The sequence below is a fragment of the Ranitomeya variabilis genome, chromosome 1 (genome assembly GCF_051348905.1).
Source record: "Ranitomeya variabilis isolate aRanVar5 chromosome 1, aRanVar5.hap1, whole genome shotgun sequence".
Classification (NCBI taxonomy): Eukaryota; Metazoa; Chordata; class Amphibia; order Anura; family Dendrobatidae; genus Ranitomeya; species Ranitomeya variabilis.
The window spans coordinates 816,442,499-816,457,418 of record NC_135232.1 but is presented as its reverse complement, the minus strand read 5'-3'; the positions used below and the strand labels follow the sequence as shown (position 1 = coordinate 816,457,418).

General features: G+C 43.3%; 1 protein-coding gene across 2 annotated transcripts in view; it reads left to right on the top strand.

The window, feature by feature from the left end:
• The window catches only part of RASGEF1B (RasGEF domain family member 1B), a 659,413-nt gene that overhangs the window by 614,934 nt on the left and 29,559 nt on the right, over positions 1-14,920 (top strand). The window contains exon 1 of one of the 2 annotated variants that reach the window (XM_077274625.1): positions 4,930-5,159. The exons of the other annotated variant lie outside the window; for it this stretch is intronic. The gene's annotated coding sequence lies outside the window, so the exon portion shown is untranslated. Of the gene's footprint in view, positions 1-4,929; positions 5,160-14,920 lie in introns of those variants that run through there. 2 annotated transcript variants of the gene reach the window in all.

Below are 14,920 nucleotides of genomic sequence, written 5' to 3'. Positions count from 1 at the left end.
TAAAAATAAATTCCCCACATGTGTAAAAAAATAAATAAAAAAAATATCCTAAATAAAGAAAAAAAAAAAATATTATTGCCATAAATACATTTCTTTTGCTAAATAAAATAAAAAAAACAATAAAAGTACACATATTTAGTATCGCCGCATCTGTAACGACCCAACCTATAAAACTGCCCCACTAGTTAACCCCTTCAGTAAACACCGTAAGCAAAAAAAAAAAAAAGGAGGCAAAAAACAACGCTTTATTATCATACCGCCGAACAAAAAGTGGAATAACACGCGATCAAAAAGACTGATATAAATAACCATGGTACCGCTGAAAACGTCATCTTGTCCCGCAAAAAACGAGCCACCATACAGCATCATCAGCAAAAAAATAAAAAAGTTATAGTCCTGAGAATAAAGCGATACCAAAATAATTATTTTTTCTATAAAATAGTTTTTATCGTATAAAAGCGCCAAAACATAAAAAAATGATATAAATGAGATATCGCTGTAATCGTACTGACCCGACGAATAAAACTGCTTTATCAATTTTACCAAACGCGGAATGTTATAAATGCCTCCCCCAAAAGAAATTCATGAATAGCTGGTTTTTGATCACTCTGCCTCACAAAAATCGGAATAAAAAGCGATCAAAAAATGTCACGTGTCCGAAAATGTTACCAATAAAAACGTCAACTCGTCCCGCAAAAAACAAGATCTCACATGACTCTGTGGACTCAAATATGGAAAAATTACAGCTCTCAAAATGTGGTAACGCAAAAAATATTTTTTGCAATGAAAAGCATCTTTCAGTGTGTGACGGCTGCCAATCATAAAAATCCGCTAAAAAACCCGCTATAAAAGTAAATCAAACCCCCCTTCATCACCCCCTTAGTTAGGGAAAAATAAAAAAATTAAAAAATGTATTTATTTCCATTTTCCCATTAGGGTTAGGGCTAGAGTTAGGACTAGAGTTAGGGCTAGGGTTAGGGTTAGGGCAAGGGTTAGGGCTAGGGTTAGGGCTAGGGTTGGGGCTAGGGTTAGGGCTAGGGTTAGGGCTAGGGTTGGGGCTAGGGTTAGGGCTAGGGTTAGGGCTAGGGTTAGGGCTAGTGTTAGGGCTAGTGATAGGGCTAGGGTTATTGCTAGGGTTAGGGCTAGGGTTAGGGTTGGGGCTAGGGTTGGGGCTACAGTTAGGGTTGGGGCTAAAGATAGGGTTAGGGTTTGGATTACATTTACGGTTGGGAATAGGGTTGGGTGTGTCTGGGATAGAGGAGTGGTTAGGGTTACTGTTGGGATTAGGGTAAGGGGTGTGTTTGGATTAGGGTTTCAGTTATAATTGGGGGATTTCCACTGTTTAGGCACATCAGGGGCTCTCCAAACGGGACATGGCATCCGATCTGAATTCCAGCCAATTCTGCGTTGAAAAAGGAAAACAGTGCTCTTTCCCTTCAGAGCTCTCCCGTGTGCCCAAACAGGGGTTTACCCCAACATATGGGGTATCAGCGTACTCAGGACAAATTGGACATCATCTTTTGGGGTCCAATTTCTCCTGCTACCCTTGGGAAAATACAAAACTGGGGGCCAAAAAATAAGTTTTGTGGGAAAAAAAAGATTTTTTATTTTCACGGCTCTGCGTTGTAAACTGTAGTGAAACACTTGGGGGTTCAAAGTTCTCACAACACATCTAGATAAGTTCCTTGGGGGGTCTAGTTTCCGATATGGGGTCACTTGTGGGGGGTTTGTACTGTTTGGGTACATCAGGGGCTCTGCAAATGCAACGTGACGCCTGCAGACCAATCCATTTAAGTCTGCATTCCAAATGGCGCTCCTTCCCTTCCGAGCTCTGTCATGCGCCCAAACAGTGGTTCCCCCCCACATATGGGGTATCAGCGTACTCAGGACAAATTGGACAACAACTTTTGGGGTCCAATTTATCCTGATACCCTTGCGAAAATACAAAACTGGGGGCTAAAAAATCATTTTTGTGAAAAAAAAAGAATTTTTATTTTCACGGCTCTGCGTTATAAACTGTAGTGAAACACTTGGGGGTTCAAAGCTCTCAAAACACATCTAGATAAGTTCCTTAGGGGGTCTACTTTCCAAAATGGTGTCACTTGTGGGGGTTTTTAATGTTTAGGCACATCAGGGGCTCTCCAAACGCAACATGGCATCCCATCTTAATTCCAGTCAATTTTGCATTGAAAAGTAAAATAGCGCTCCTTCCCTTCCAAGCTCTTCTATGCGCCCAAACAGTGGTTTACCCCCACATATGGGGTATCGTCGTACTCAGGACAAATTGCACAACAACTTTTGTGGTCTAATTTCTTCTCGTACCCTTGGGGAAATAAAAAAATGGGGGCGAAAAGATCATTTTTGTGAAAAAATATGATTTTTTATTTTTACGGCTCTGCATTATAAACTTCTGTGAAGCACTTGTTGGGTCAAAGTGCTCAACACACATCTAGATAAGATCCTTAGGGGGTCTACTTTCCAAAATGGTGTCACTTGTAGGGGGTTTCAATGTTTAGGCACATCAGGGGCTCTCCAAATGCAACATGGCGTCCCATCTCAATTCCAGTCAATTTTGCATTGAAAAGTCAAATGGCGCTCCTTTCCTTCCGAGCTCTGCCATGCGCCCAAACAGTGGTTTACCCCCACATATGGGGTATCAGCGTACTCAGGACAAATTGTACAAGACATTTTGGGGTCTATTTTCTCCTGTTACCCTTGGTAAAATAAAACAAATTGGAGCTGAAATAAATTTTTTGTGAAAAAAAGTTAAATGTTCATTTTTATTTAAACATTCCAAAAATTCCTGTGAAACACCTGAAGGGTTAATAAACTTCTTGAAAGTGGTTTTGAGTACCTTGAGGGGTGAAGTTTTTAGAATGGTGTCACACTTGGGTATTTTCTATCATATAGACCCCTCAAAATGACTTCAAATGAGATGTGGTCCCTTAAAAAAAATGGTGTTGTAAAAATGAGAAATTGCTGGTCAACTTTTAACCCTTATAACTCCGTCACAAAAAAAAATTTTGGTTCCAAAATTGTGCTGATGTAAAGTAGACATGTGGGAAATGTTACTTATTATGTATTTTGCGTGACATATGTCTGTGATTTAAGGGCATAAAAATTCAAAGTTGGAAAATTGCGAAATTTTCAAAATTTTCGCCAAATATTCGTTTTTTTCACAAATAAACGCAAATTATATCGAAGAAATTTTACCACTATCATGAAGTACAATATGTTACGAGAAAACAATGTCAGAATCGCCAAGATCCGTTGAAGCGTTCCAGAGTTATAACCTCATAAAGGGACAGTGGTCAGAATTGTAAAAATTGGCCCGGTCATTAACGTGCAAACCACCCTTGGGGGTGAAGGGGTTAAAGGGCCCTACCAGCTGTTTCCCCATGATTCCAGCCCAAAACATGACTCCTCCACCTCCTTGCTGACGTCGCAGCCTTGTTGGGACATGGTGGTCATCCACCAACCATCCACTACTCCATCCATCTGGACCATCCACAGTTGCTCGACACTCATCAGTAAACAAGACTGTTTGAAAATTAGTCTTCATGTATGTCTGGGCCCTCTGCAACCGTTTCTGCTTGTGAACACTGTTTAGGGGTGGCCGAATAGTAGGTTTATGCACCACAGCAAGCCTTTGAAGGATCCTAAACCTTGAGGTCCGAGGGACTCCAGAGGCACCAGCAGCATCAAATATCTGTTTGCTGGTTTGTAATGGCTTTTTAGCAGCTGCTCTCTTAATCCGATGAACTTGCCTGGCATAAACCTTCCTCATTCTGCCTTTATCAGCACGAACACGTCTGTGCTCAGATTCAGCCACAAATCTCTTCACAGTATGATGATCACGCTTAAGTTTTCGGGAAATATCTATTGTTTTCATCCCTTCACCAAGGCATTGCACTATTTGATGCTTTTCAGCAGCAGAGAGATCCTTTTTATTTCCCATATTGCTTGAAACCTGTGACCTGCTTAATAATGTGGAACATCATTTTTAAGTAGTTTTCCTTTAATTAGAATCACCTTGAAAACTATCACGTGTTTCAGATTGATTTCAGTGATCCATTGAGCCCTGAGACACAATACCATCCACGAGTTTATTTGAAAAACAAAACAATTAAATCTTTACGACACTTAAATCTAATTTGCATAATAATTTGGAACACAGTGTATATGCATATATCTATTCTATTCTAACCTGTCACTGTGATTTTACAGTACGCGGCAGATGAATTGCCAGCTTTTAACCTATTTATCTAATATATCTATTTATATCTATATATGCATTGTAAAATATTTCCTTTAAAAATGATGTGTAAATGACAGAGAATTTCTCTATGTAAAAGCTCATGTTAAAATCGCATTGCAGTCTGATAGCAATCGCACTGCATGCGGATGTAAATCGGATACTAGGTGTGAAAAATCGGATTGTACTCGCATGAAAAACCCATGACGCTCGTCCGACTCTCCTGCGGCAAAACCGGACCAATTTTAAAATCGCAAGTGTGACTTCGGCCTATCATGAATTATTGCTCTTGGTACAAATGTAACACACTAACTAAAACCGCTTGTTGGCACACCATGTTCTCTGCAGGGTGATACATGGATTATTGCTGCGCAGAAATTGCCATATATTTCCCTAGAGAATCTAGTTCTAGATGAACAAGCCGCGAACACTGGGACCATACAGCGACATTAGTGTCCCCACAGCAGAATCCACAATGCAGCTCTATGCCGCTGACCTCCATCATTCCACCCCACTGGCCCCATTTCTGTGCACTCATCAGCCTGTCTCCCCAGTGGCCCTGAGGCGACCACTGCAGCCATAGAGGAAGGGGGAGAGGTGGCTGCCTGCAGCTGTCTGCGCGGCCGACCTGGGATTCACACGTCTGGGGAAGGAGGAGTGGGCGGGAAGGGAGTACGGAGGACACAGCGGTGACGTGTGGGGGAGGAGGAGAAGCAGGAGGAGGAGAAGCAGGAGGAGGAGGACACTCCGAAACCGAAGAAACAAGTGCACATTGCTGCTGGCGACCGGCTGAGTGGACCAGTAGTCCTGAGCGCGGGCTCTGTGGATTTAGCAGTGCTCCCCTGCATGGCGGCGGCATTATCCTAAAGGCAGCTGGAACTTCAGGCACCGCGCTGATCCCCAGGTAATGTGTGTGTGGAATGTCTACATGCAGAGGTGTGTGTATATAATGTATATGTGTAATATCTAATGCACAAGTGTAATATATAATGTATATGTGTAATATCTAATGCACAAGTGCGCCTGTGCATGTGTGTAACATATACATGCAGAGGAGTGTGTGTATGTATATGCACAAGTGCATGTGTAATATAAATATATATATACATATATACACTTATACATGAATGTCTAAATATATATATATATATATATATATATATATATATATATATATATATATATATATATATACACAAGTATATATATGTGTGTGTACATATTCCATGTATACATACAGCCATATAGGCGGACTGTGCCCCTTGTCAGCGCAGTGCATGGTGGTCAGACCTTGTTGCACACCTTATGCTGATGACTGGTGCGGGCAGTGCACATGAATAGCTGTGCCATTGTCCTGAGTGGGCCCGGGTGACCTCGGTGGGTGATGCCAGTGGAGGTGGTGAGGCGATGTGCCTGGCTTTCTGTAGCCCAGCGGTACAGTGTGCCCCTATGTGGTATCCCGGCACAGATGCCACCAGGACGGTGTTATTTCTCCTAATGTAGATTTAGTCAGGACTGTGCAGCAGTCCCTGGGGGGACGCAGAACGCTGCTGCTGCTGCACTGTTACCGGGTCCACGCTCCATCTCTTCCATTGAGTTGTATTGTGGCTACGAGCAGACCATTAATGATGCCACTTTTCTCCAGCTCCGCGCCCTTCATTCCTGTCACATGTATACACAGGGCTGTCGTCGCCTCCACACTACACTTACTATTGGATCTATTCCTTTACCTAATGATCACTGTTAGTTGTCCTGACTAATGGAGGGTGGCATCAGAGAAATGTCATCGGCCCGGTGCTAATGACATCGGTGGCACATTGACTCCATGCCATCAGCCTCTCATCATTGGTAGCCTCCCCTCAGCCACAGAAGCCTTGGCTACTATGTAATGCACAAAATTACATATATTTTTGTTTCCAGCAACTCTAAAGCTCTCCGGCTGTTGAATTTGGGTCACCGCAGTAAGGCTTTGTTCACATGCAGCCTTTTTTGATGCATTTTTTAGTGCAAATTGTAAGTTGTGTTTTTCAGTACCGGCATAATCTGAGATGTCAGAAATCTCATGCACGCTCTCGTTTTCATGGCCTTTTTACTGAATAAAATGTACAGAAGACAGAGCAAATGTAATCTGCTCCCAAAAAACCGCTGCAGAACCATGCATGTGAACATAGCCTAAGACCCCAGAGATCAGTCACCTCTGCTGGTGGTGGTTCCAATACCCAACTTTCCAGATCTACCACTTTCCTGTTGGGCTTTGATGTGAATCACAGCAGTAAGACCCCCATAAACCACTCATATCTGCTGCTTTTTTGGGGGGAATACCCTACCCAGGTAACAGGGGTATAGACCACTAGTTATCAGCCCTTTCTCTAGGCTTCAACAAATGTGCATTGATGGATTTGTCATCGGCGCATATGAATGAATGAATGAAAGAGAAGTGAATCCCGTCCTGGCATAAATCTATGCTTAGGTAATAAATGGCGTGTGTCGGACTGCTCGGTAGGGACCTCACGCAAGGACCTCACGCAAGGACCTCACGCAAGGACCTCACGGTTTCTGACGTAAGCTATGCACACATTCAGAGAGGGGAATGGGTGTAGTAATTACCGTACACCCGCAAACCGAAGGACTTTCTATTTTGTAAATCTCCATTAGTCTGAAACCTCTCCAGATGAGCGCAGGTTACACCTTTCCATTAGTTTATTGGGGAACTATTGGAAACCCACCCAAATAGTATACGTGATAAGTGTGGTGGAGAACCCTATGTTAGAAAGCTGTTTGTTTTCTTCCTATGACTGGTCTCCATTGTTTAGTCTTTCCTGCTTCCAGAAATATTACATAAGTGATCTTATATTGTGGAACATGTTCTTATTGCTTGCACTGCATGGAAACGCTTTACAATGGCACAGCGCCACCCGGTGGTCACTTTCTCATGATGCACAGTGGAATGTATTGTGCCAAATTGTTCCCGAGTTAGTGACTGATGATTAATTGGATCGTTTGGGTAATTATGTCCTACACATCAAACCAGTGCAACGTGCTGATCGCTCTATAAAACTTCTAAAGTGCTCCATACATATTGGGCTAAGGTCAGCTGATCTCAACGTGTTTGGCCAACAGTCTTATGTGATGGATGCCCCTACTGGGTGAAAAGGTTCCTTTTGTCTTTGGACATGCTTGGTGTTGGCTCTCATACACAACGGCTGAGTGAGTACATGAGAGAGCCGGTCGAGAACCATCATTTGACTGACTGCTATCCAAAGAGCATGGGGAAGCTTAAAGGGGTTAACCTGGTCTTTGCTTATATATTTGTATGGGGCTAAGAATGAGTGAACCCGAACTTAAGTTTGTGGTTCGTACCGAACACAGACTTCTTCCAGAATTTTCGGAGTTCCGGGAGAAGAATCTTTATTATAATAATAATAATAATAATAATAATAATAATAATAATAATCTTTATATAACGGCAACATATTCCACAGCGCTTTACAGTTTAGCAGTTTCAAACACAACAGTCATAAGTAACAACGTTAACCATACAATAATTAAAGCACAATAAGGCGACCCTGCTCGTGAGAGCTTACAATCTACCATAAGGTGGGGGAGATACAAGGTAGAAGTGTGTATTTACAATGATGGTCCAGCCATCTTCAGGGGGTGGGGGGTAGATGGAGATAGTGAATGGGCCACACACACAAATATAAACTGACCTTGGCTTTTCAATGGGGCTCGGGGTTGGTTTCAAGTTTAGATACAGTTCTGGTACCCGAACCGAACTTTGGAGTAAAGGTCGGGTATCGGAACCCAAACTTCCATGGGTCCCCTTATCCCTAGCTATGAACTAGTTGCTAACTACTTGTCTGTGCTGCCTGGCGACATTCTCTGCCGACTCAGAGAAGTCACGGACCACTCCTGCCGGTGATTCTCCTTCTGGGGACATGCCGTCGAAAGATCTGCTGCTTCAGTCAACCGGACGTCACTGCCAATCATGCTGATTGACAGCGGCTCTCCACTGCCTGAAAGGGGGAGGGAACTGTTAATCAGCATGACGTCACCAGTGACGCTCCATTAACAAAACAGGCCAGAAAAGAAACACCAGGAGAGTCGCCACCTGAGCCGACAGAGGTCATCGCAACTACCTACTGCTAGGTTATTAGTCCCATATGAAACCATACCTAAAGTTCCAGATAACCCTTTAAGTCTATAGGTGTGGTATGGAAAAGTATTTGACCCTTGATTTTTAGTTGTAGAACTGGGGAACAACCCCAAAGTATAGCAAACAATAGCACTACATGTTTAGAATAGGAAAATGAATAGTAGGTCTGTGGTGATATGTTCCTAGTGACACATAATGTTTCACCATTTGGAATGCGGCATGCCATCTGACTGCTACACCGGCCCTTTAAATACACACCTACATTTCTGCACAGTGATGGGGAACGGACCGATACTCAGTCAGCAAATAACCACTCAGTGGACCTCTCCGTGTATCTGGTGCTCCGTGCTGTTCTTTCCAGGGTAATCTAGTGAGAGCCTTCCACACACTTCTTTTTTTTTTTTTTGGAAAGGATTAATTTGATGCCGGATAAACAGTGATGAAAGAGAAGCGGCTATTCTTAGCCATGTCATGACCCATGAAACTAATCCAATGCAAACATAATCAAGAATAAATCCTCTAATATTGTACATCCCATAAGCTCCCAGAGGGCAGGTGGTGGCAGAGTCTGTGCACAGCGCTTACTCGCCTGTGCTGCTGTCTCGTAGGGTGCATAGTATTTCAGGCACAGCAGTGGATGTTTCTTCTAGTGTAACAAACAGAAAACTACATTTAGGTTTTTGCTTTGGAATCTGAGAGCAGCATATTGAAGGGACAGAGAGCCTGATTCCAGTGATGTCACCTGCTGGTTTGCTTGCTTACATTCTGATACAATCAGCCAGCAAGTTATCGCCATGTAATCTGAGAGTAGAATAATATAGGGACAGAGACCCTGATTCCAGTAATGCATCATTTACTAGGCTGTATAACAACAATTATAATGTTATTTCTATAGCGCCAACATAGTCCTCAGCAATTTGCATTTTAGAGGGGACTTGTGCTGGCAATAAAAGACATTAAAGTGGTATCCAGTCATATGATATTGCTGACCCATCCTTAGCCTTCAATATCCCGTGTAGTTCGACTCTCTGCACCCCCACCGATTAGCTGTTACTAACTCCTCTTCTGGATGTAGATGGTGCACGGGGCTGTGGTATTCACCTCCGCTCGCCGTGCTAACTTCTTTACTCTCGATTTGCTGCCACACAATATGGGACCATAATGGCCGATAGATGCCACCTTTAGGGTATGTGCACACGTAGAATGATCCTCTGCGGATTTTCACGCAGCGGATTTGATAAATCCGCAGGGCAAAAACTGGGTTTTTCCTGCGGATTTACCGCGGTTTTTCTGCGGATTCCCCTGCGGTTTTCTATTGTGGAGCAGGTGTAAAACCGCTGCGGAATCCGCACAAAGAATTGACATGCTGCGGAATGTAAACTGCTGCCTTTCCTCACATTTTTTTCCGCAGCATGTGCACTGCTTTTTGCGTTTCCCATAGGTTTACATTGTACTGTAAACGCATGGGAAAAAGCTGCGGACTCGCTGCTGCGGAAACGCTGTGGATCCGCAGCAAAATCCGCAGCGTGTGAACATACCCTTAGGATTCTGAATCTGGATGTGTCCATAGTCGTATTGCATCTGACGTGTTTCATCAGTGCAGACTGGTTGTCAATGAGAAATATGAGGTATCATCTTGTGGACAATTAATGACTTATTTGGCCAAAATATTTCCCCTGTTCTTTACTTTGGAGATTTGACCCATAGGATGTGTTCTGCCAAGATAGCAGTGCTGTGTGTAGTAATGAAATGAGCATTCTGTAAAATGTCAGGTAGAATCTGGTTACCATGGACTCTGCATCTGCTCTTTTACCCCGGGGCCTTGCTTTTGTGAAGAGCTGTAGGCTCTGCATACATCCAATATTTACTGTAGGTTGTATAGACACAGCTGGCAGGAGGTCCACATTCCAGGTGGTGTGACCAATGGTGAGATCTCTCCTGATGTCCTGTCCGATCCCATATTTATACCAGATGGTTAGATGCTAATCTACATGTGAAAAATCTAAAGGCTGCTGTAGATAAAAAAAAATAAATAAAATAAATAGAAAATGATTTGCCTTCCTTGGTTTCGAGGCCGGCTCTACAATTGGCTTCAGCCCTGCAGACAGACAACACAGATTGGGGCAGTGGGGAACAACTGGCGCTGGGAAAGGGAAGGGACGATATGCCCTTTTTTTAATAATAATTACATCCTCCGCTTATAGCAGAAACATTCCAGAAAGGGGACAACACCTTATAAATAACAACTTGAGGACATTGTACAATTCCAAGGACGGTCTGAAGCGCAGGACCAGCAGGAGTCTGGGTTTTGGGTACCTGGGGGCCACTTTTTGTGCTCTGCTGGCGCATGTGATCAGAAGCTGGCCGACTCTGCTACCAGCAGCTGACAAGCACTTTTTTGCAATGCAGAATAGGGACATCAATGTTTTATGACCCATCTGTCAGCATGTGCCTAATTAATAAAGAAGTGTCTGTGTGAGACAACTGGCCACCTCTCCACACACTGGGCCCTGATCAGCCTGCCCTTGTATCTGCAGGAAAAATCTGCTCTAGGGGAATAAACCCATATACTGGGAGAAAGAGAACGTCGTCTAATCATTGCTATGGCAGTGGAACTCAGTCAAATCTGATTCTTTTTATGGACAAGTCTGCAGTAATCTGCTGTGACCTAAATTTTGCAATGTATGGGGCAATTTGTCAAACAGCGGGTAAGCGGATCAAGATGAAAATGAGAAGGTGCTGGTCCTCCAAATACACAAGATCCAGTTATACTATAGAAAACTTGTTTTAAACAACAAGCTGCAGGTTTCTGCTCCAAACCGGGGCCTTCATCAGGATCCTGAAGTCCACTACAGCCGCTTTAAGGGTATGTGCACTCGTTGCAGATTCGTATAAGGATTTGCGCCCTGCTTTTTACCTACGGATTTCCTGCGGTTTTTGTGTGGATTTCACCTGCGGTTTTACACCTGCGGATTCCTATAAAGGAACAGGTGTAAACCGCTGCGGAATCCACACAAAGAATTGACATGCTGCGGAAAATAAACCGCATTGTTTCCGCAGCATGGGCACTGCGGATTTGGTTTTCCATAGTTTTACATGGTACTGTACAATGCATGGAAAACTGCTGCGAATCCGCAGCCAAATCCGCAATGTGTGCACATACCCTAAAAGGAAAATTGTAGCATTTGCTAATTGAAAAAGTGAAAAATCTGTTGGTTCTTAGGCCGGCGTCACACTAGGCGTAAGACAATACAGTCAGTTTTTTACGGCCGTAATACACAGAAATGTTCCCAAAATAGTGATCCGTATGTCATCCGTAGGCAGGGTGTGGCAGCGTATTTTGCGCATGGCATCCTCCGTATGTAATCTGTATGGCATCTGTACTGCGAGATTTTCTCGCAGGCTTGCAAAACCGACATCTAATGGATTTATGGGCTCAAATGTTCGGTAAAACATATATACAGTGTGTATGTATGTGTGTATGTATGTATATATATATATATATATATATATATATATATATATATATATATATATATATACATATACATATACATATACATATACATATATATATATATATATATATATATATATATATATATATATATATATATATATATATATAGTATGTAAACCATGTCTCATATCCTGTCGGGTTTGTGAAGGAGAGAGGAAAAGCCGGCAATTGAATTACCGGCTTTTCTATAGAACACGCTGCGTATTTCTCGCAAGTCACACTGCTGGTCCGTGTGTAATCCGTATTTTTCTCGCCCCCATAGTCTTTCATTGGCGTATTTTTTGCGCAATACGCTGACAAGCGCAGCATGCTGCGATTTTCTACGACCGTACAATACCATATAATACGGATGCGTAATATACGGCTGATAGGAGCAGCCCCATAGAGATTCATTGGGCCGTGTGTAATGCATATTTTACGGACGTATTTTCTGCGCTCATACGTCCATAAAACTCGCTAGTGTGACGCCGGCCTAACACTCTCAGCTTTTTTTTTTTTAATCTATTTTATCTTTTTTGACATTTGAACACAATATAGCCTATCTTTCCGTGATGGAATGGATGATGATGATGATGAGCGTATTGTCAGACGCCTGCGTCATTGGCTGGGCCACATAAGGTGTCACATTTGACATGTCTGCTTTTTGCAGTTAATATTAGATGATATTTTTCCAGGCGGGACGGCGTTTGTATAAAAAAACAAACAAACAAAACACAAGTATGTACATGGCATGTAACCAGGTGTCGCCGTGTAGTGACCAACACATGGGTTGTTCCAGTCACTGTCATCCCTTCCACTGGTGAGGTTTACAGTGAATGGTGTTCAGATGCACATTTATGCTGTTACCTGCTTATTGTATGACCAGATTACACAGAACTGTACAAGCTTTTGGGGAACAGACTTAAGGCCCTGTCACACACAGCGACGCTGCAGCGATACAGACAACGATGCTGATCGCTGTTTTGTCGTTGTGTGGTCGCTGGGGAGCTGTCACACAGACAGCTCTCCAGCGACCAACGATGCCGAGGTCCCCAGGTAACCAGGGTAAACATCGGGTTACTAAGCGCAGGGCCGTTCTAGTAACCCGATGTTTACCCTGGTTACCAGCGTAAAAGTAAAAAAAAAAAAACACTACATACTTACATTCCGGTGTCTGTCCCCGGCGTTCTGCTTCTCTGCACTGTGTAAGCACAGCGGCCAGAAAGCAGAGCGGTGACGTCACCGCTGTGCTGTGTTTTCCGGCCGGCCGGCGCTCACAGTGCAGAGAAGCACAGCGTTGGGGGACAGACAGCGGAAGGTAAGTATGTACTGTTTTTTTTTTTTACATTTACGCTGGTAACCAGGGTAAACATCGGGTTACTAAGCGCGGCCCTGCGCTTAGTAACCCGATGTTTACCCTGGTTACCAGTGAAGACATCGCTGGATCGGTGTCACACACACCGATTCAGCGATGTCAGCGGGACCTCAACGACCAAAAAAAGGTCCAGGCCATTCCGACACGACCAGCGATCTCACAGCAGGGGCCTGATCGCTGGTACGTGTCACACATAGCGAGATCGCTACTGAGGTCGCTGTTGCGTCACAAAACTTGTGACTCAGCAGCGATCTCGCTATGTGAGACGGGGCCTTTAGTCTGGGACAAAACACTGTGTATGGCGTGGTAATTGCCAGTGATAGATTACATTGCCGTACACTGTGCAGTTCCAGATTAGTTCTGCCGGCTTGCCCATCAGATGCCTGATGAAGGGCACAAGACCGAAAACTATTCTTCGCCCTGCTGAACTGGATATATACGGCATTGGGAACCTACTTGCTGGACCTCAACCATCTTCTGTCAACCAGAGTACATTGGTTCTGTCTTCTAAATCTGCAAGCAACGTCATTGGCTTCGGTGAGCTATATTGAGGGCCTCTAATCATTGACCAATATCATGTCAAGGTTCAGGTCCACCCAACCAGAGCGTGACAGCTTCATCCATTTCTATGCGGCTGTCCTGCTCTGGTCGGGAGACCTGCGGTCAGTCCGTGTATTAGTGGTCATTGCTCAGACCTATTTACATGGACATCTCAACTAACCCTAGGGCAAAGTTCATACTACGCATTTTTGATGCAAATTTTCAGCTGCTTTTTACAGTACCAGCTAGGCCTATGAGATGTTAGAAATCTCATGCACACACAGTTTTTTTTGTCATCGGTATTTTGTGCTTTGCATGGTTTTTGCACAATGGAGCATACCATTTCTTTCAGTGATTTTCACCCATTGACTTGAATGGGTGTTGAAAAAATGCAGGTATCATGTTTTGTTGCTTTTTTGTGACAAAACCTGGACTTATTTTTTCAACAATAAATTTGACAAATCTAGCATACAAAAAACGCTGTGAAAAATGCAAGGAAAACATGCTTACCCTAAATGAGTTAGAAGCTCCCTGTCATTCCATCATCGTGAGCTGACTGAAAGAGTCTGTTAACTCATTCTGCAGTCAGCAATATAGACAGTGCAACTCGTATAGAAGATAAGCAGTGACATTTTTTTTTTAAATGAAGTCCAATGGCAAAATAATATTTTTTTGCCCTAAATTCATGTATTTAACCCCTTAATGACCGCCAATACGTCTTTTAACTGACCTCCGATATAAGAGAATAGCCTCCCCATACAGGTGACAATCCAGCAGCTGTTGGCTGTACACTATAGCTGACAACTTGCTGCATCAGCCACGATCAGTGTTTGCACCGTCCATATCTGTTTAACCCCTTAGATACTGCTGTCAATAATGACTACATCAGTATAAATGGTTAACAGAGTGTGGGGGCTTCCTCTTTATCCAAACTGGTGCCCTCAGATCATGATTGTGTGGTCCTGATGTTTGCCATGGCAATTCATGACCAAATAGCGGCGTTACAGTCTGACGGCTCTAGTAATCTGTTCAGAAGTTAGAGGCATTTAGGTGGCAAAAATACACATTTTCATTTGTCATACCACTTTGCATTAA